This window comes from Mirounga leonina, unplaced genomic scaffold (genome assembly GCF_011800145.1).
Source record: "Mirounga leonina isolate KUSES-001 unplaced genomic scaffold, KU_Mleo_1.0 Mir_91, whole genome shotgun sequence".
Lineage (NCBI taxonomy): Eukaryota > Metazoa > Chordata > Mammalia > Carnivora > Phocidae > Mirounga > Mirounga leonina.
Genome location: NW_023270839.1, coordinates 49,882,911 through 49,905,480, shown reverse-complemented (window position 1 = coordinate 49,905,480; position 22,570 = coordinate 49,882,911). Strand labels below are relative to the sequence as shown.

Here is a 22,570-nt window from a genome sequence, read left to right as displayed (position 1 = left end):
ATATATATATATATATATATATATATATATATATATATATATATAAAAGTTTTTCTTTGTTTAAAATTCTGGGATACAGTGTCTTCTAACGGACCAAAATAAACCCTAAATTTAGTGTATGGCTTTGTTCTAGTCTCCCACCTGATCATGTTCTTTTTAAAAATTTTCCCCTTTCTTTTCCGCCTGGTTTCAGGTCTATTCTATTTAGTGTATATTTTTCTGAGGTTCTTGTAACCCTTTTAGCATTTTGTTCTCTCATTCATCTGTTCTCCTACGAACAAAATGACAAGACGGAAAAACTCACCTCAAAAAAAGGAACAAGACTCATTACCGACTGCCAGAGACCTAATCAATACAGACATTAGTAAGATGTTGGAATTATAGTTCAGAATGACGATTATAAAGATAATACGTGGGCTTGAGAAAAGCATAGAAGATACTAGAGAATCCATTTCTGGAGAAATAAAAGAACTAAAGCCTAACCAAGGCAAAATCAAAAAGGCTATTAATGAGGTGCAATAAAAAATGGAAGCTCTAATTGCTAGGATAAATGAGGCAGAAGAGAGAATTAGTGATATAGAAGACCAAATGATGGAGAATAAAGAAGCGGAGAAAAAGAGAGATAAACAATTACTGGATAACGAGGGCAGAATTCAGGATATAAGTGATACCATAAGACAAAACAATATTAGAATAATTGGGATCCCAGAGAAGAAGAAAGAGAGAGAGGGGCAGAAGACATATTGGAGCAAATTGTAGCAGAGAACTTCCTTAATTTGGGAATAGAACAGGCATCAAAATCCAGGAGGCACAGAAAACCCCCTCAAAACCAATAAAAATAGATGTCAAAATTCTGACATCTAATAGTAAAACTTACGGATCTCAGAGACAAAGAGAAAATCCTGAAAGCAGCTCAGGACAAGAGACACCCACAGATTTAAACTGAGGGGGTGGAAACCATTTACCATGCTAATGGACCCCAAAAGAAAGCTGGGGTGACAATCCTTATATCAGACAAATTATATTTTAAACCAAAGACTATAATAAGAGATGAGGAAGGACACTATATCCTACTTAAAGGGTCTATCCAACAAGATCTAACAATTGTAAATATCTATGCCCCTAACATGGGAGAGCCAATTCTATAAGCCAATTAATAACAAAAGAAAAGAAACACATCGACAAAAATACAATAATAGTGGGGGACTTTAACAACCCCCTCACTGAAATGGACAGATCATCTAAACAAAAGATCAACAAGGAAATAAAGACTTTAAATGACACACTGGACCAGATGGACTTCACAGATATATTCAGGACATTCCATCCCAAAGCAACAGAATACACATTCTTCTCTAGTGCACATGGAGCATTCTCCAGATTAGATCACATCCTGTGTAACAAATCAAGTCTCAACTGGTACCAAAAGACTGGGATCATTCCCTATTTTCAGACCACAATGCTTTGAAACTCAAACTCAATCACAACAGGAAAGTCGGAAAGAACTCAAATACATGGAGGCTAAAGAGCATCCTACTAAAGAATGAATGCGTCAACCAGGAAATCAAAGAAGAATTAAAAAAATTCATGGAAACAAATGAAAATGAAAACACAACTGTTCAAAATCTTTGGGGTGCAGCAAAGGTGGTCCTAAGAGGAAAGTATATAGCAATACAACCCTTTCTCAAGAACAAGGTCTCAAATACACGAACTAACCCTACACCTAAAGGAGCTGGAGAAAGAACAGAAAATAAAGCCTAAACCCAGCAGGAGAAGAGAAATAATAAAGATCAGAGCAGAAATCAATGAAATAGAAACCTAAAGAACACTAGAACAGATCAACAAAACTAAGAGCTGGTTCTTTGAAAGAATTAATAAGATTGATTAACCCCCACCCAGACTTATCAAAAAGAAAAGAGAAAGGACCCAAATTACTAAAATCATGAAAGAAAGGGGCAAAATCACAACCAATACCAAAAAAATGGAGGCAATTATTAGAAGTTAATATCAGCAGCTATATGCCAATAAATTAGGCAATCTGGAAGAAATGGATGTGTTCCTAGAGACGTATAAACTACCAAAACTGAACCAGGAAGATATAGAAAACCTGAACAGATCTATAACCACTAAGGAAATTGAAGCAGTAATCAAAACTCTCCCAAAAAACAAGAGCCCAGGGCCAGATGGCTTGCCAGGGGAATTCTATCAAACATTTAAAGAATTAATACCTATTCTTCTGAAACTGTTTCAAAAAATAGAAATGGAAGGAAAACTTCCAAACTCATCCTATGAGGCCAGATTACCTTGATCCCAAAATCAGACAAAGACCCCATCAAAAAGGAGAATTACAGACCAATATCCCTGATGAACATGAATGCAAAAAATTCTCACCAAAATACTAGCCAATAGGAGCCAACAATACATTAAAAGGATTATTCACTACAACCAAGTGGGATTTATTCCTAGGCTGCAAGGTTGATTCAACATCCATAAATCAATTAATGTGATACAATACATTAATAAACGAAAAAACAAGAACCATAGGATCCTCTCAATAGATGCAGAAAAAGCATTTGACAAAGAACAGCATCCTTTCTTGATCAAAACTCTTTACAGTGTGGGGACAGAGGGTACATACCTCAGTATCATAAAGCCATCTATGAAAAACCCTCAGCAAGTATCATTCGCAATGGGGAAAATCCCTAAGTGTTCCCCCCAAGGTCAGGAACACGGCAGGGATGTTGTCTATCACCACTACTGTTAGTACTAGAAGTCCAAGCCTCAGCAATCAGACAACAAAAAGAAATAAAAGGCATTCAAATCAGCAAAGAAGAAGTCAAACTCTCACGCTTTGCAGATGATATGACACTTTATGTGGAAAACCCCAAAGACTCCACCCCAAAACTGCTAGAACTCATACAGGAATTCAGTAAAGTGGCAGGATATAAAATCAATGCACAGAAATCAGTGGCATTTCTATATACAAACAACAAGACAAAAGAAAGAGAAATTAAGGAGTCAATCCCATTTACAATTGCACCCCAAACCATAAGATACCTAGGAATAAATCTAACCAGAGAGGCAAAGAATCTGTACTCAAAAAGCTATAGAATACTCATGAAAGAAATTGAAGAAGACACAAGGAAATGGAAAAATGTTCCATGCTCATGGCTTGGAAGAACAAATATTATTAAAATGTCTATGCTACCTAGAGCAATCTACACATTTAATGCAATCCCTATCAAAAGACCACCAACTTTTTTCAAAGAAATGGAACAAATAATCCTAAAATTTGTATGGAACCAGAAAGAACGCCAAATCGCCAGGGGAATGTTGAGAAAGAAAAGCAAAGCTGGTGGCATCACAATTCCAGACTTCAAGTTCTACTACAAAGCTATAATAATCAAGACAGTATGGTACTGGCACAAAAACAGACACACAGATCAACGGAACAGCACAGAGAGCCCAGAAATGGACCGTCAACTCTATGGTCAACTAATCTTCAACAAAGCAGGAAAGAATGTCCAATGGAAAAAAAATAGTCTCTTCAACAAATCGTATTGAGAAAATTGGACAGCCACATGCAGAAGGATAAACTGGACCATTTCCTTACACCACACACAAAAATAAGACTCAAAATGGATGAAAGATGTCAAGGTGAGACAGGAATCCATCAAAAGCCTTGAGGAGAACACAGGCAGCAATCTCTTTGAGCTCAGCTGCAGCAACTTCTTTCTAGAAACATTGCCAAAGGCAAGGGATGCAAGGGGGGTCAGGGGATGGGTTTCCCTGGTGATGGGTATTAAAGAGGGCACATATTGAATGGAGTACTGGGTGGTATATGCAAACAATGAATCATGGAACACTACGTCAAAAAATAATGATGTAATGTATGGTGATTAACATAACATAATAAGATAAAAAAATGCAAAAAAAAAAAGTGAAGAGAAAACAGAAGACACAGAAGAATGAATAAACACAACAAATACCAGAGGCAAGATGGCGAAGGAATAGGGAACCCTGTTTCATCTGGTCCCCTGAATTTAGATGGATATCTATCAAACTATTTTGAACACCCACAAAATCAGCCTGAGATGTAAGAATATATATCTGGAACTCTACAAGCAGAAAAGCAACTGTTTTTGGAAGGTAGGACATGTGGAGTTGTGAATCTGTGGGGAGATACTGGAAGATATACAGAATGGAGAGGGAGTCTCCATAAACTGGCTCCTGGAAAGTGATATAAAACTGGAGTGCAAAATCAGGACCCTTAGAAATCTTCTTTAGTGAGAGACATCCCTCTCTGAAAGGGTCTGTGGAAATGCAAAGGACAAAATTCTAGGTGGGGAATTGTGGTCTTGGGATCCAAGGAGGCACAGAGTGAATGGGGTGCCTGAACCAGTACAGTGCCCAAGCTGGGGAGCCAGGAATCAGGTTATGGTCAATGAGCCTAGGGGGGACTCTCAGCTTGGGTCGCCATAAATTGGGAGCCACGGCAGTCAGTAATCACTCTTTGCCTGAGCAGCCTGAAAAGGACTTGAACGTGGGGGCCGTTTACCATCCCCTGGGAGGGGTGAAATGGCTGTGCCCACAACTGGGCAAAAGCTCTCAGGGCTCCCAGTAGTGGCCCAGAAAGGACAGTAGGGCAGCACCCAACCATGACGCAGGAGCTGTGGGTGCACATGTGAGCCCATGGCAGCATATGGTTTTAGAGTCACAAAGGGCAGTGGCACTCTGGGAGAGTTGCCCCAGTGGGCACACACCGGAGGAGGCTATGGGTTTTGGCGCATACAGAAGTGGAGACAATTTGTCCCAGAGGGTTAATGGAAGAGGGTGGACTGCGATCTTTCTGTTTTGGGCCAAAGGTCTGGGCATGGCATTTTTGCTGTGATCCTATGATGAGGACTGGAAAGTCTCCAGTGAACAAAAGCCACAGAGAGGACCTGTTCCACTGAGCCCACCCCCCTGACAGGGGCTGGGCCAACTCCGCCCAGGCAGGGACACCTGAGAAGGAGCATGGCAGGCCCCTCCCCCAGAAGACAGACTGGAAGAACAGGTGGATGACAAGCTTATGGATCCCACAAAACTCCAAAGCAAGAGGAAAACAGTATATTGAGCTCCATGTGTTCCCTCATGACTCGTTTATTTTTCAGATAAAATTCTCCTTTCTTTTTTTCTATGCTTTTTCTTTTTTTCTATGCTTTTTCTTTTTACCTTTTTCCCATTTCAACTAGATTCCTATTATACCAACTTATGTTTCATAGTCGCTTTTTAACTTGCATTTTTTCACATCTACATTTTATAGATATATGCTTCATTTTAGTCCTTTTTTCACTCTATTCAATTATATATATTTTTTCATATGTATATTTATATATTTTATATATATATAATTTTTTTCCAATTTTGGGATGTGGTGTCTTCTAACACACAGCCCAAAATTCACCCAGGAACAAGTGGATCACCCTGCTTTGTCCACCCTGTGAGATTATAGTCTCTCTACCCCTCCCTTTTTAAATTAAAAAAAATTTTTTTTCTTTTATTCATGTGTTTCATTTTGACTTTATTTGCTTTTCTGTGGTGGCTTTCAACAACTTCAGATTTTTCTGGGGTGCATTTTGCTTGGGTCATGGTTGATATTTTGGACTCTGTTCATTTGCCCACCCATCGTTCTCTGGGGAGAATGACTAGAAGGAGGAACTCACCAAAAAAAAAAAAAAAAAGAACCAGAGGCAATGTTCTCTGCTACAAAGCAAATCGATATGGATATAAGTAGAATGTTAGCAATAGAATACAGGATAGCAACCATAAAGTTAATAGGTAGGCTTGAAAAAAGCATAAGTGACAATAAAGAATCTCTAAGGGTGGAAATGAGATCTAGTCAGGCCAAACGTAAAAATGCTATAAATGAGATGCAGTTTAAACTGGATGCTGTAACAGCTAGAGTCAATGAGGCACAAGAGAGAATAAGTGATGTAGAGCATAGGCTGATAGAAAGAAAGTAAGCTGAGGAAAAGAGGGAAAGACAACTAATAGTATATGAAAAAAGGCTTGGAGAGATTAATGATGCCATGAAACGTTCAAATGTCAGAATTACTGGGATCCCAAAGGGGGTGGAGAGAGAGTGAGGGCTAGAAGGTATCTTTGAGCAAATAATAGCCGAAAGCTTCCCTGATCTGGGGAAGGAAACAAGCATTCGTATCCAATAGGCAGAAAGGACTCCTCCCAAAATCAATAAAAATAGATCAACAACCCATCATATAATAGTGAAGCTTGCAAATCGTAGAGCCAAAGAAGTTATCCTCAGAGAAGCTAAGGAGAGGAGGTTCCTTATGTATGGAGGGCAGAACATCAGACCAATCCACAGAAACCTGGCAATCCAGAAAAGGCTGACAAGACATATTAAGGGTATTAAATGAAAAGAACATGCAACCAGGAATACTTTATCCAGCAAGGCTGTCATTCAGCACAGATGGAGAGATAAAGAGCTTCCAGGACAGGCAGAAACTGAAAGAATGTGTGACCACCAAGCCAGCCCTGCAAAAAATATTAAAGGGGATTCTGTAAGTGAAGAGATACGCTAAGAGTAATATAGACCAGAAAGTAACAGAGACAATCTACAGAAACAGAGACTTTACAGGCAATACAGTGTCACTAAATTCATATCTTTCAATAGTTACTCTAATGGAAATGGGCTGAATGCTCCAATCAAAAGACACAGCGTTTCAGATTGGATAAAAAAGCAGGACCCATTCATATGCTGTCTACAAGAGGCTCATTTTGAACCTAAAGACACCTCCAGATTGAAAGTGAGGGGCTGGAAAACCATTTATTATGCTAATGGACATCAACAGAAAGCTGGGGTAGCAATCCTCATATCAGACAAATTAGATTTTACACCAAAGACTGTAGTAAGAGATGTAGAGGGACACTGTATCATACTTAGAGGGTCTATTCAACAAGATGATCTAACAATTGTAAATATCTATGCCCCCAACATGGGAGTAGCCAACTACATAAGCCAATTAATAACTAAAATAAAGAACCATACTGATAATAATGCATTAATAGTAGGAGACTTTAACACCCCACTCACAGCAATGGACACATCATCTAAGCAGAAGATCAACAAAGAAATAAGAGCTTTGAAGGATATATTGGACCATATGGACTTCATAGGTATATACAGAACATTCCTTCCTAAAACAACAAAACACTCATTTTCTAGAGTGCACACGGAACTCTCTCCAGAACAGATCACATACTGGGTCACAAATCAGGTCTGAAATGATACCAAAAGACTGCGATTATTCCCTGCATATTTCCAGACCACAATGCTTTGAAACTGGAACTCAATCACAAGAGGAAATTTGGAAGGAACTCAAACACTTGGAGCCTAAAAAGCATCCTGCTAAAGAATGAATAGGTCAACCAGGAAATTAAAAAAGAACTTTAAACAATTCATGGAAATCAATGAAAATGAAAACAGACTGGTTCAAAACCTATGGGATACTGCAAAGGCCGTCCTAAGAGGGCAGTACAAAGCCATCCAAGCCTTTCTCAAAAAATTAGAAAAATCCCAAATCCACAAGCTAACACCTAAAGGAGCTGGAGAAAAAACAGCAAATAAAGCCTAAACCCAGCAGGAGAAGAGAAATAATAAAGATTAGAGCAGAAATCAATGAAATAGAAAGTAGAAGAACAACAGAATAAATCAACAAAACTAGAAGCTGGTTCTTTGAAAGAATTCGTAAGATCAATAAACCTCTGGCCAGACTTATCCAAAAGAAATGAGAAAGGACCCAAATTACTAAAATCATGAAAGAAAGGGGAGAAATCACAACCAATACCAAGGAAATGGAGGCAATTATTAGAAGTTAATATCAGCAGCTATATGCCAATAAATTAGGCAATCTGGAAGAAATGGATGCATTCCTAGAAACTTACAAACTAGCAAGACTGAAACAGGAAAAAACAGACAATCTGAAAAGACCAATAACCAGCAAGGAAATTGAAGCAGTAATCAAAAACCTCCCAAAAAACAAGAGTCCAGGGCCAGATGGCTTCCCAGGGGAATTCTATCAAATATTTAAAGAAGATACAATACCTATTCTACTGAAGCTGTTTCAAAAAATAGAAATAGAAGGAAAACTTCCAAACTCGTTTTATGAGGCCAGCATTACCTTGATCTCAAAACCAGACAAAGATCCCAGCGAAAAGGAGAATTACAGACCATTATGCCTGATAAACACGGATGCCAAGCTACTCAACAAGATCCTAGCCAAAAGGATCCAACAGTACATTAAAAGGATTATTCACCATGACCAGGAGGGATTTATTCCCAGGATACAAGGGTGGTTCAACATTCGCAAATCAATCAATGTGATAGAGCCCATTAATATGGGAAAAGATAAGAACCATATAAAATTCTCAATTGATGCAGAAAAAGCATTTGACAAAATACAGGATCCTTTCCTGATTAAAACTCTTCAAAGTATAGGGTTAGAGGCAACATACCTCAATATTATAAAAGTCACCTATGAAAAGCCCCGGCGAATATCATTCTCAATGGGGAGAAACTGAGACCATTTCCCTTAAGGTCAGGAACATGACAGGAATGCCCACTCTCACCACTATTGTTCAACATAGTACTAGAAGTCCTAGCCTCAGCAATCAGACAACAAAGAGAAATAAAAGGCATTCAAATTGGCATAGAAGAAGTCAAATTCTCTCACTTCGCAGATGACATGATACTTTATGTGGAAAACCCAAAAGACTCCATCCCCAAATTACTAGAACTCATACGCAATTCAGCAACATGGCAAGATACAAAACCAATGCACAGAAATCGGTTGCATTTCTATACACTAACAATGTGAATGAAGAAAAAAAATTAAGGAATCTATTCCATTTACAATAGCACCAAAAACCAAAGGATACCTAGGAATAAACCTAACCAAAGAAGTAAAGGATCTATACTCTAGAAACTAAGAATACTTATGAAAGAAATTGAGGAAGACAAAAAGAGATGGAAAAACATTCCATGCTCATGGATTGGAAGAATAAACATTTTTAAAATGTGTATCTTGCCCAGAGCAATCTAACATTCAATGCAATCCCTATCAAAAGACCATCAACATTTTTCACAGAGCTGGAACAAACAATCCTAAAATTTGTATGGAACCAGAAAAGACCCCAAATCGCCAGGGGATTGTTGAAAAAGAAAGACAAAGCTGCGGACATGACAATGCATGACTTCAAGCTGTATTACAAAGCTGTGATCATCAAGGCAGCATGGTAATGGCACAAAAACAGACACAAAGATCAATGGAACAGAACAGAAAGCCCAGAAATGGACCCTCAACTCTATGGTCAAATAATCTTCGATAAAGCAAGAACGAATATCCAATGGAAAAAAAAGACAGTCTCTTCAATAAATAGTGCTGGGAAAATTGGACATCCACATGCAGAACAATGAAACTGGACCATTCTCTTATATCATACACAAAGATAAACTCCAAATGGATGAAAGACCTCGATGTGAGACAAGAATCCATCAAAATACTAGAGGAGAACACAGGCAGTAACCTCTTGGACATCAGCCACAGCAACTTCTTGCAAGACATGTCTCTACAGACAAGGGAAACAAAATAAAAAATGAACTATTGGCTGAGTAATCAGAAAGGATGAATACCCAACTTTTACATCAACATGGATGGGACTAGAGAAGATTATGTTAAGTGAAATAAGTCAAGCAGAAAAAGTCAATTATCGTATGGTTTCACTTATTTGTGGAACATAAGGAATAGCATGGAGGACATTAGGAGAAGGAAGGGAAAAATGAAGGCAGGGGGGAAATCGGAGGGAGAGATGAACCACGAGAGACTATGGACTCTGAGAAACAAACACGGTTTTAGAGAGGAGCAGGGAGGGGAGACTGGTTAGCCCGGTGATGGGTATTAAGGAGGGCATGTACTGCATGGAGCACTGGGTGTTATATGAAAACAATGGATCGTGGATCACCACATCAAACACTAATGATGTATTGTATGGTGACTCACATAAGATAATAAAATTTAAAAAATTAAAAAAAAATTGAGAATAGTAAAAGGAACACAGGGACACCATCAAGTATAGTAACATTTGCATTATAGGGGTCCTAGAAGAAGAAGAGAGGAAAGCAGGCAGAAATTTATTTGCAAAATAATAGCTGAAAACTTCCTGAATCTAGGGAAGGAAACAGAAATCCAGATCCAGCAGACACAGACATCCCACAATAAAATCAAATCAGAGGCTCAAACAAAAAGACATAGTAATTAAAATGGCTGAAAGTATGATAAAGAGAGAATCTTAAAAGTAGCAAGAGTAAACAGTTACATACAAGGGAAACTTTATAAGGCTATCAGCTGATTTTTCTACCAGAAACTTTATAGGCTGGAAGGAAGGGTCATGATATATTCAAATTGCTGAAAAAAAAAAAACCAGAAAAAAAACAAAACAAAAACAAAAAAAGCCTCTGCAACCAAAAATATTCTATCCAGCAAGGCTATGATTCAGAATAGAAGGAAAGATAAAGTGTTTCCCAGACAAACAAAAGTTAATGGAATTCATCACCACTAAACCAGCCTCACAAGAAATGTTAAAGGGGACTCTTTGAGTGGGAAGGAAAGACCATAAGCAGGAATAAGAAAATTAGGAAGCACAAAAGCAGTAAAATTAAGTATATGTATAACAATCAGTCAAGGGATTCACAAAATAAAAGGATGTAATGCATGACACCATATACCTAAAACATGGGGAAGAGAGGAGAAAAAATTTAGTGCTTTTAGAAAGGGTTCAAGCTTATGTGACATCAACTTAATATAGACTGCTATATGCAGAAGATGTTATATATAACATTAGAGGTAACCAGAAATCAAAAACTGTAACAGATAAGCAAACAATGAAGAGAAAGGAATCCAAGTATATTACTAAAGAAAGCCAGCAAACCATGAGAGAGCAGGAGAAGAAAGGAACAGAGAACTACAAAAAATAACCATAAAATAAGTAACAAAACGACAATAAGTACATAATAACAATAATTACTTTGAATGTAAATGGACTAAACACTCCAATAAAAAGACATAGGGTGGGGCGCCTGGGTGGCTCAGTCATTAAGCGTCTGCCTTTGGCTCAGGTCATGATCCCAGGGTCCTGGGATTGAGCCCCACATCGGGCTCCCTGTTGCGCGGGAAGCCTCTTCTCCCTTTCCCACTCCCCCTTCTCGTGTTCCCTCTCTCGCTGTGTCTCTGTCAAATAAATAAATAAAATCTTAAAAAAAAAAAAAGACATATGGTGATGGAATGGATAAAAAAAAAGCAAGACCCAACCATATGCTGCCTACAAGAGACTCATTTCAGACCTAAAGACACATGAAGATGGAAAAGCATTTATCATTCAAACGGTAGTGAAAAGAAAGCCAGGTAGTAATACTTATATTGGACAAAACAGACTGTAAAACAAAGACTGTAACAAGAGACAAAAGAGGACCTATATAATCATAAGGGGAACATTCAACAGGAGGATATAACAATTATAAATTGTATACACCCAATATAGGAGCACTTAAATACATAAAGCAGCTACTAATGAACATGCAGAAGTAATTGATAGTAACTCAGTAATAGCAGTGGACTTTAAAACACCACTTAAATCAATGGACAGATCATCCAAAAGAAAACTGACAAGAAAACAATGAGTTTGAATGACACATTGGACCAGATGGATCTAACAGATATATTCAGAACAATCCAAACTAAAACAGAATACACATTCTTTTCAAGTGCACATTGAATATTCTACATAGTAAATCCTATTAGGCCACAAAACAAGTCTCAACCAATTGAAAAGAGAAAGTCATACCATGCATCTTTTCCAATAACAACACTATGAAACTAGAAATCAACCAGAAGAAAAATTCTGGAAAGAACACAAATATATGGAGGTTAAATAACATGCTATTAAATAATGAATTGATCAATCAAGAAATTAAAGAAAATCAAATAGGAAATCAAAAAACATGGAGACAAATGAAAACAAAAACACAGGAGTCAAAAATCTCTGGGATGCAGCAAAAGTGGTGCTAGGAGGAAGTTTATAGGAATACAGGCCTGCCTTGAGAAGAAAAATCTCAAATGAACAACCTAATTTTATACCTAAAAGAGCTAAAAAAAAAAAAAAAAAAAAAAAAAAAAAGAACAAAACCCCAAACCAGTAGAAGGAAGGAAATAATAAAGATTAGAACAGAAATAAATGAAACAGAAACTAAAAAAACACAGAACAGATCATGAAACAAGGAGCTAGTTCTTCGGAAAAAAATCAACAAAACTGATAAACCTCTACCCAGACTCATCAAAACAAAAATAGAGGACTCCAACAAAATCAGGAATGAAAGAGAGAAATAACAAACAATACTACCGAATAATTATAAGAGAATATTATGAAAAATTATATGCCAACAAATTGGACAATACAGAAGAAGTGGATAAATTACTGAAAACACATAACCTGCCAAAACTGAGTCAGGAAGAAATAGAAAATTTGAATAGACTGATTACCAGCAATGAAGGTAAATCACTAATCAAAAAAACTCCCATCAGACAAAAGTCTAAGACCAGATGGCTTCACAGGTGAATTCTACCAAACATTTAAAGAAGAGTTAATACCTATTCTTCTCAAACTATTTAAAACAATAGAAGAGTAAGAAAAGTTTCCGGGGCGTCTGGGTTTCTGTAAGCGTCTGCCTTCGGCTCAGGTCACAATCCCAGGGTCCTGGGATCGAGACCTGCATAGGGCTGCCTGCTCAGTGGAAAGCCTGCTTCCCTCTCCCACTCCTGCTTGTGTTCCCACTCTCGCTGTCTCTCTATCAAATAAATAAATAAAATCTTTAAAAAAAAATAAAAGTTTCCAATTTCATTATATGAGGCCAGCATTATCCTGATACCAAAACCAGATGAAGACACTTAAAAAAAAAAAAAAAAAAAAGGAAAGAACGATAGGGCAATATCTCTGGTGAACACACATGGAAATATCCTCAACAAAATATAAACAAACCAAATCCAACAATACATTAAAAAAAAATCATTAACCACGATCAAGTGGGATTTATTCCTGGAATGCAAGGGTGGTTCAATATTCACAAATCAATCAATGTGGTACACCAGAGCAACAAGAAAAAGGGTAAAACTTGTATGATCATTTCAACAGATGTAGAAAAAGCATCTGATAAAGTATGACATCCACTTAAGATAAAAATTCTCAACACAGCGGGTTTACGGGGAATTTTACCTTCAACATAATAAAGGCCATCTATGAAAAACCAACAGCTAACATCATATTCAATGGTGAAAGCTGAGAGTTTTCCCCCTAAGATCAGGAACAAGACAAGGATGTCCACCCTCACCACTTGAATTATTCAACGTAGTCCTGAAATCCTAGCCACAGCAACCAGACAAGAAAAAGAAAAGGCATCCAGATTGGTAAGGAAGAAGTAAAACATTCACTACTTGCAGATGACATGATACTATATATAGAAAACCCTAAAGACTACAAAAAAACTACTAGAAATGATAAATGAATTATTAAAGTTGCAGGATACAAAATCAATACACAGAAATCCACTGCATTTCTATACACTGATAATGAAGTAGCATAAAGAGAAATTAAGAAAACAATCCCATTTACAATTGCACCATAAACAACAAAATATCTAGTAATAAACTTAACCAAGGAGATCAAAAAACTGTACTCTGAAAACTGTTACACATTGATGGAAGAAACTGAAGACGACACAAACAAATGGAAAAACATTCCATGCTAATGAATTGGGAGAACAAATATTGGTGAAACGGCCATACAACCAAAGTAATCTAAAGATTTAATGCAATCCCTATCAAAATATCAACATTTTTCACAGAACTAGAATGAATAATCCTAAAATGTGTATGGAACCACAGAAGACCCCAAACAGGCAAAGCAATCTTGAAAAAGAACAAAACTGGAGGTATCACAATCCCCGATTTCAAGATAAACTACCAAGTTGTAGAAATTAAAAGTGTACGGTATAGCACAAAAATAGACACCATAGATCAATGGAACACAACAGAGAGCCAGAAATAAAAATCACAACTGTATGGTCAATTATTTTCTACAAAAGAGGCAAAAATATGCAATAGGAAAAAAAGAGTCTCTTCTATAAATAGTGGTGGGAAAACTGGACAGCTACATGCTAAAGAGTGAAACTGGACCACATACTTCCACTTTATACAAAACTATACTCAAAATGGATTGAAGACCTAAATGTGATACCTGAAACCTTATAAAAATCCTAGAAGAGAGCACAGGCAGGAATTTCTTTGACATCAGCTACAGCAACATTATTCTAGATACGTCTCCTGAGGCAAGGGAACAAAAGCAAAAATAAACTATTGGGATCTTATCAGCAAACAAAACAATCAACAAAATTAAAGGCAACCTACAGAATGGGAGAAGATATTTGCAAATGACATACCTGATAAAGGGTTAGTATCTAAAATATATAAAGAGGGGTGCCTGGTGGCTCTGTCATTAAGTGTCTGCCTTCGGCTCAGGTCATGATCCCAGGGTCCCGGGATCAAGCCCCGCATCAGGCTCCCTGCTCAGCAGGAAGCCTGCTTCTCCCTCTCCCACTCCCCCTGCTGTGTTCCCTCCTCGCTATATCTCTGTCAAATAAATAAAATCTTAAGAAAGAAAGAAAGAAAGAAAGAAAGAAAGAAAGAAAGAAAGAAAGAAAGAAAGAAAGAAAGAACTTACACAACTAAATAACCAAAAAAACAAATAATCCAATTAAAAAATGGGCAGAAGACATGAACAGATCTTTCTCCAAAGAAGACATACAGATGGCCAACAGACACATGAAAAGATGCTAAACATTACCAAATGGCAGGGAAATGCAAATCAAAACCACAATGAGATATCACCTTACACCTGTCAGAATGGCTAAAATAAAAAACACAAGAAACAACAAGTGCTGGAGGGGATGTGGAGAAAAAGGAACCATCCATCTTACACTGCTGGTGGGAATGCAAACTGGTGCAGCCACTGTGGAAAACAGTATGGAGGTTCCTCAAAAAATTAAACATAGAATTATCTTTGATCCAGTAATTCTACTTCTAGGTATTTACCCAAAGAATACAATACTAATTGGAAAAGATAAATACACCCCTATGCTTATTGCAGAATTATTTACAAATACCCAAATTATGGAAGCACCCCAAGTGTCTATCAGTAGTTGAACTGATAAAGAAGATGTGGTATATATATATAATGAAATATTACCCATGTGAAAGAATGACATCTTGCCATTTGAACGAACATGGCTGGATCTAGAGGGTATAATGCTAAGTAAAATAAGTCAGTCAGATAAAGAAAAATATGTCATTCATATGTGGAATTTAAGAACCAAAACAAAGGAACAAAGGGATAAAGAGACAAAGAAAAAAAAACAGACTCTTAAATATAGAGAACTGGTGGTTACCAGGGGGGGATGGGGTGGTACAATGGGTGAAATAGAGGTCATTAAAGGTACACTTATCATGATAAGCACTGAGTAATGTATAGACTCCTGAATCAGTATACTGTACACTTGAAACTAATATAACACTGTATATTAATTATATTGGAATTAAAATTATTTTTTATTTTTTTTAATTTTATTATGTTATTTTAGTCACCATACATCATTAGTTTTTGATGTGGTGATCCACGATCCACTGTTTTCGTATAACACCCAGTGCTCTATGTAGTTTAAATTTTTAAGTAAGAAAAGAAGAAATGAAAAAAGTTCAAAAATTTAACAAGATTAAAAAAAAAGAAAAAAGAACAAGCCTTAGAAAACCAAAATGACTAGAAAGACATAGACATAAGGATTAGTATTAACTGTTACGAACTTAAAGAGCTAAAACTAAACTGGTGGTTAAAGGCTAAAGAAAATAGTATATAATGACTGTGCCTCAGATTTTTCTTAGTATTACTATTTAAAAAAAAGAAAGAATGGGAAAACTTATATTCTCAGTAATTACACTGGCAGTGGGAGTAGTGGTAATGCTGTTCTAAGACTGTTGTGTGTGTGATGTGGGATGATGTAAAGGAAATTATGGATATTATAATTTTATCATTCCCTGCCTTTGATTTCCTGAATGTTTGCTATGGAAGAGATACAATACACAGAAGGTTAAATAAAACACCCTTCATCTTAAATTTGAATTTTAAGAATTCATGAATCCATCATCTTTAAGTAAAAAATAAATGTATATGTACACACACAGATGTATATATGGAGTGTGAATACATACACAATTCATATACATATCACATATATTTTATTTATTTCCTAATTCTGTTCACAATTACCAACCCAGTAGCAATAAGCATCCTTAATAATGCTCTTGGAATACCATTTCTAAATATAAATAATAAGGGCTTCTTAGTGAAATAACTCATCATAAGGCTAAATATTTTGCCATACCAAGTAGAAGGATAACTATCAAATTCAACTAGGCTCATGTCAAAAGAACTTGAGTGCAAACTTTTTAAGAGACTCCCACTGACCAAATATGGCATAATTTGAGCTTCAAAAAGGAGAATTTCAAATGACTGAAACCCCTCAAAAGTGTTTAAATCTGTGAGTTTATAATAATACATATTTTTAAAAAGACCAGTTGGAACCTTTGCAGGATATTAGGGAACCAATTCATTACTTTGAAGACAGGCAAATAAAAATTCACCCTGCCATTCAGTAACCAAATAGATGAGGGAAAGCACCTCTTTATAAATATATTATCAAATAATAAATGAAAATGAAATGTAAAATTGGAATATACCTATTAATTAATGGACCTAAGTGTTCATTAATCAATAGCTAATAATATTAATATGAGAAAAAGAAAGACAATCAGACATTATATTCATGCTGGTAAAAGAACTCAATACCAATTACAGATTTCCCAATTATAGAACTCAATACTAATTATGGGTTTGGGTTGAACCTTACTCTAATCAAGCCTCTAGATTCAACTGCCCATGGGCATGTAATAGAAAAGCCAGAAAAACCTTGCACTGAAGCACACTGTATAGTAATAGAACCTTAGGAAGTCACATTATTCCTTGGCTAGGAACTGAATTTCCTAGTCCTGTAAGTCCCTCGTATAGCTAAAGGTAGCCATATGACTGAATTCTAATCAAGAGAATATGAATGCATGCTCAGTGTTTGAAGGCCCATTCACTTTCTTCCTCTTCAGCAAACCAGAACACAAAAGAGCATCTAACACAGCTCTGAGCCTGAAGGGGAGGGCATATGCCATAGGATATAGAGAAAGAAGAAGATGGGTCCCTGAAAAATCAAATGGCATTCGATTCCACTCATGAAGTGGAATCTAAGAAAACAAAGAATAAACAAACAAAAAGCAGAATCAGACCTATAAATACAAACTGATAGTTGCCAGAGGGGAGAGGGGTAGGGGGTTGGGCAAAATGGATGAAGGGGAGTGGCAGATACAAGCTTCCAGTTATGAAATAAGTCAAGGGAAGAAAAAGCACAGCATATGTAATTCAGTAAATGGTATTATATTAGCCATGTAACAGGACAGATAATAGTTACACTTGTGGTGAACATAGTATAGTATACAAACATGTCAAATTATTAAGTTGTACATCTGAAACTAATGTAACTTAGTGTGTCAACTATACTCAAAAAGAAAAAAGAAAAGGAGAGAAGGAAGGAAGGAAGGAAGAAAAGAAGGAAGGAAGGAAAGATGGATCACATGGCATAAATCTACACTGACAACTTATACTGTTAACCTCAGGGCTGTACTGTAAGAAATAAACTTCTATATTCTTAAAATCTTTGTATTTTTGTTTCTTTTATTACAGCAAATTAGTTTTTTCCCTAACTAATGCAATTACGTAAAAAATTTATATGTAAACTATATCTTTGTATACTTATATGTGTATGTGTAAAATGACTATAAGAAAACAAGGCAGGGGCGCCTGGGTGGCTCAGTTGGTTAAGCGACTGCCTTCAGCTCAGGTCATGATCCTGGAGTCCCAGGATCGAGTCCCGCATCGGGCTCCCTGCTCGGCAGGGAGTCTGCTTCTCCCTCTGACCCTCCCCCCTCTCATGCTCTCGCTCTATCTCATTCTCTCTCTCAAATAAATAAATAAAATCTTTAAAAAAAAAAAAGAAAACAAGGCAAAATACTAAAATTTTCACAGATGAATGTGATAGATTTTTAATTTTCTCTTTATAATAAGTATAATTAGCAGAAACAAAAGCTTTTTAAAAATAGATATTATGAAGTAATATCTGGAATTGACTTCAAAATAGTATTTGGGAGGGATTCACCATGAATTTATCATTGTTATGGCTTACTATTCTGTCCACTATTATGTTTTAAATTCTCCATAATAACCAGTTCAGAAGAGTCACGTTGTAAGGAAAATAATTTGTACACACGAATCTTAAAACTCTGGCTTGCCAAAAGAAGTAAATGAAATCATAATATTCGTATCTCTCAAACATCTAAGAGCCGAACCTAAAATGTAATTAACATATCTGCAGACTATTCAAGTACTAAAGTGCATTCTGCAAGTTTGAAATCTATTGTAAGGATGGGAGACAATGTCCTGCAAAAAAGTAGAAATAATAAGAAAGTGCGTCACTGAAAGAAGTAGTTATATATTTTTATTGATCCAATATGGGACAGGGCAAAAGTTAACTAGCAGTTACAAAATGATGAATAACCTGAGCCTCCTAAGAAAGAGTGCGGACCAAAAAGAGCCAGGCTCTGCTTACTGAGTCAGAGATGAAGGTTCTAAAGCTCTTCACCTAATTCCATAGCCCAATCTGTTGTGATAGGAAGTACACTAGCAGGATGCATCCACTGGTTCGTATCTCCTGAAATTAATCTTGCTGCACAAGGTCCAGCATCCAGTATATCCCAGCAATCCTTGAGCACCTGTGTATACAGGCAGGCAGCACTTCTCACTCTCTCCTCAGCAGTAATCCGTTCCATAAAATCTGGTTCCTTTTTTTTTCCCCCTCTCCCTACTCACTGTTCTAGATTCCTGCTATAATTTGAGTGCTGCCCTGAACCCTAGAACCTAACCTTTGGGCTCTAATCCTTGATGACATCCTTTCTTAAAAGGAATGGCTGAGATCAGAAAAATAGAGCAATCTCATTTCCTTTTATTTGAAATGCTTCAAGTTATCTATGGCTCAAGTTATCTATGGCTCTGGCCATTTACAAATGAAGCTTTTCAGATACTGGTATCTCTGTCTCCATTCTATATAAACATCCCTGTCTACTTAATATTTAATAAAATGCTCCGTTAAAAAATAATAAAGATACCTGAGTAACTTTACTTCTGCAAAACTGCCATAAGAAAACAGAGTTACAAAAATATTTCTCTACAAATCTCACTGCAGTGAGATTTACAACAAAATAGCAGTAGGGAATTGATTACATAAATTGTGACACATACATTAAGATGATACTACACAGATTTGATTAATCTTAAATAATAGTAATGATATTAAAAACATACACTGTATGTTAAAAAAAATCAGGATTCAGGGGTGCCTGGGTGGCTCAGTCGTTAAGCGTCTGCTTTTGGCTCAGGTCCTGATCGCAGGGTCCTGGGATCGAGCCCCACATCGGGCTCCCTGCTCAGCGGGAGGCCTGTTTCTCCCTCTCCCACTCCCCTGCTTGTGTTCCCCTCTCACTATGTATCTCTCTGTCAAATAAATAAAAATATTAAAAAAAAAAATCAGGATTCAAATCTATGCAATGTAGTTTATACATAAATAAGCACTTAAGATTTATATATTAATATACAAAGAGCAGAAAATAGGTCAAAATGTTAACAGCAGGCATTATTTTTATCCAATTTTCTACAATTAATATTAATATTTTAATTATTACAAAGTTAACGCTAATATGGAAATGCAAAGAAAAGCAAGCTTTCTAAAGAAAACTGTTGATTTGTACAAGGTTACAGCTGCTGTAAGCTTATTAGTGCTGCAGAAGAATGAATATTAACTGCAAAAATACACTCATCTTCCATATCTACTCACAGTTCTATTTATGCCACAGGCACAAGGATAAGCAAAATGTACTCCTTAAGACACAGTATCTATGATTTACTTAGTCATTTTCAAAATACGAAGAACTCAGGACCAAAAAATCACCCCAAAAGCTACTGGATTTCCTTCCTTCCTAACTGACAAAGTACACCTCCTAGCCTCGTGGCAACTCCTATTTTTACTAACAAGGCAGGAAGTTGGCCATTTTGACTATTTGATACTATTAATCCTAAATAAGCATTAATAGGAAATACTGTTTTTCCTTTAGGCATAGAAAATCAGGTTGATGCAGTAGAAACAGCACTGAACTATGAGTCAAAATATCTACACCAAGATAAATTCTGCGACTCATGACCGACTTATCTGGGCCTCAGTTTCCTCCCTAGTAAAATAAAGGGATTAGACATCCTAAAGTCCTCCCTTTTCTAACATTCTAAGAATCAATGTAACAAGCCCAAAAGCTAATCAGTGATGGCTAATTACACACACACACACACACACAAATTAAGTCTAGCTTTTAAGTCACAATTGTGACTTCTTAAACAATATTGTATATATGTATATAAGAAACTAATAACTATACAGACATAATCTCATCAAAGTTTATAACCTTCTTATTCTTTTAATTACCTTTTATGGTTTTTTTCTACCATAATTTACTATATTTAATGAAATGATTCATACTGAAGTTTATGACCTTGATATTCTTTCAGACTCCTCCTAAAGATTCTCATAGTTCCTTACTTTTTAAAAGAGACATGAAAAAAATTAAGCTATAGAGGGCGGAGCAAGATGGCGGAGGAGTAGGAGACCTGGATTTCGTCTCCTCTCAGGAATTCAGCTGGATAGGGATCAAACCGTACTGAACACCTACAAACCCAACAGGAGATCGAAGAAAGGAATAGCAACAACTCTCTGAACAGAAAAGCGACCACTTTCTGGAAGGCAGGACGTGCGGAGAAGTGAATCCGAGGCGATATTCGGGAGGATAGACAGCGGGGGAGGGGCCTCCGTCGGCCGCTTCTGGCAAGTGATAGAGCCGCGGAGCACAAAATCGGAACTTTTAGAAGTCGGCTCCACCGAGGGACGTCACTCTGGTGGCTAAACGGGGGATGGAACCCTCCGGGACAGTGTGGTCTCAGGACCCTCGGGGTCACAGAAAGACTGGGGGTGCCTGAGTGTGGCAGAGCTCCCAGGTATCGGAGCCGGGAAGCCGGCTGCAGAGGCGGAGCCCAGGCGCGGGCTCTCAGCTTGGGGTGGCCATAAACTGTGATCCGCGGCACAGTCGGGCCCCTGCTCCTCCAGCAGGGACCCAACAAGCGGCAGATCCGGGGAGACTCACCTTCCTCCCCCGGGAGGAGCCACGTGGGAGTGCACCGCAGGGATCTGCTGAGTTTGGAGACTCCACCCGGGGTCGGGTGCCAGAGATAGAAACGCGCGGTCACAGGCCAGGTGAGCAGGGAGAGCGGCCAGAGACCCGGGAGACGGGAGTGACTGACGGCTTTTCTCTGGGGGCTCACTGAGGAGCGGGCCCCGAGTTCTCGGCTCCTCCAGGGCGGAGATTGGGAGGCCGCCATTTTCACTCTCCGCCTCCAAAGCTGTACGGAAAGCTCGCAGGGAACAAAAGCCCCTGAGAGCAAACCCGAGCAGATTACTTAGCCGGGAGGGGGCAAGGGCGGGGCAATTCCGCCTCCGGCAGAGACATTTGGGAACCAGGGCAACAGGCCCCTCCCCAGAAGATCAGTGAGAACAGCCAGCCAAGGCCAAGTTTACCGATCAATGAGAACGGCAGAACTCCAGCGCTAGGGGAATACTGCACATAGAATTCATGGCTTTTTTACCATGATTCTTTAGTCTTTCAAAGTTAATTTTTTTTAACTGTCTTTTTCTCTTATTCTTTTTGAATTTTTCTTTTTCCCTTTTTCAATCAACATCTTATCAATCCCTTTTAAAAAAAAAAAAACATTTTTATTTTTCATTTTTAGAGTCATATTCTATCCCTTCATAGTAGTTACCCATATTTTTGGCTTATATATATAACTTGTTCTCTCTTTAAAATTTTGAGATAGTTTCTTCTACCAGATTAAAATATACCCTAAATCTCTAGTATATGGTGCTTTCTATTCCCCTGCCTGATCACATCCTCTCCCCTTTTTTTTGTCTCTTTTTCTTTTTTCTTTTTTTAAATCCTCTTCTTTCTTTTTTCAAACAACTTCTTATCAATTCCTTTTATAAAATTTTTTATAATTTCCATTTTTACAGTCATATCCCATCCCTTCATCATATCAACCCTTATTTTTGTACATATATAAGTTTTTCTTTCTTTAAAATTTTGGGAGGCACTTTCTTCTAAAAGACCAAAATACACCCCAAATCTAGTGTGTGGCACTGATCTATATACCATATAGATCA

At 37.3% G+C, this 22,570-nt stretch overlaps 1 protein-coding gene and 1 pseudogene across 6 annotated transcripts in view; one reads left to right on the top strand and one right to left on the bottom strand.

The window, feature by feature from the left end:
• Positions 1-22,570, bottom strand: part of SCAPER (S-phase cyclin A associated protein in the ER) — a 486,665-nt gene that overhangs the window by 243,228 nt on the left and 220,867 nt on the right. The gene's annotated exons all lie outside the window — the stretch shown is intronic.
• Positions 5,763-22,570, top strand: part of LOC118003479 — a 24,245-nt pseudogene continuing 7,437 nt past the window's right edge.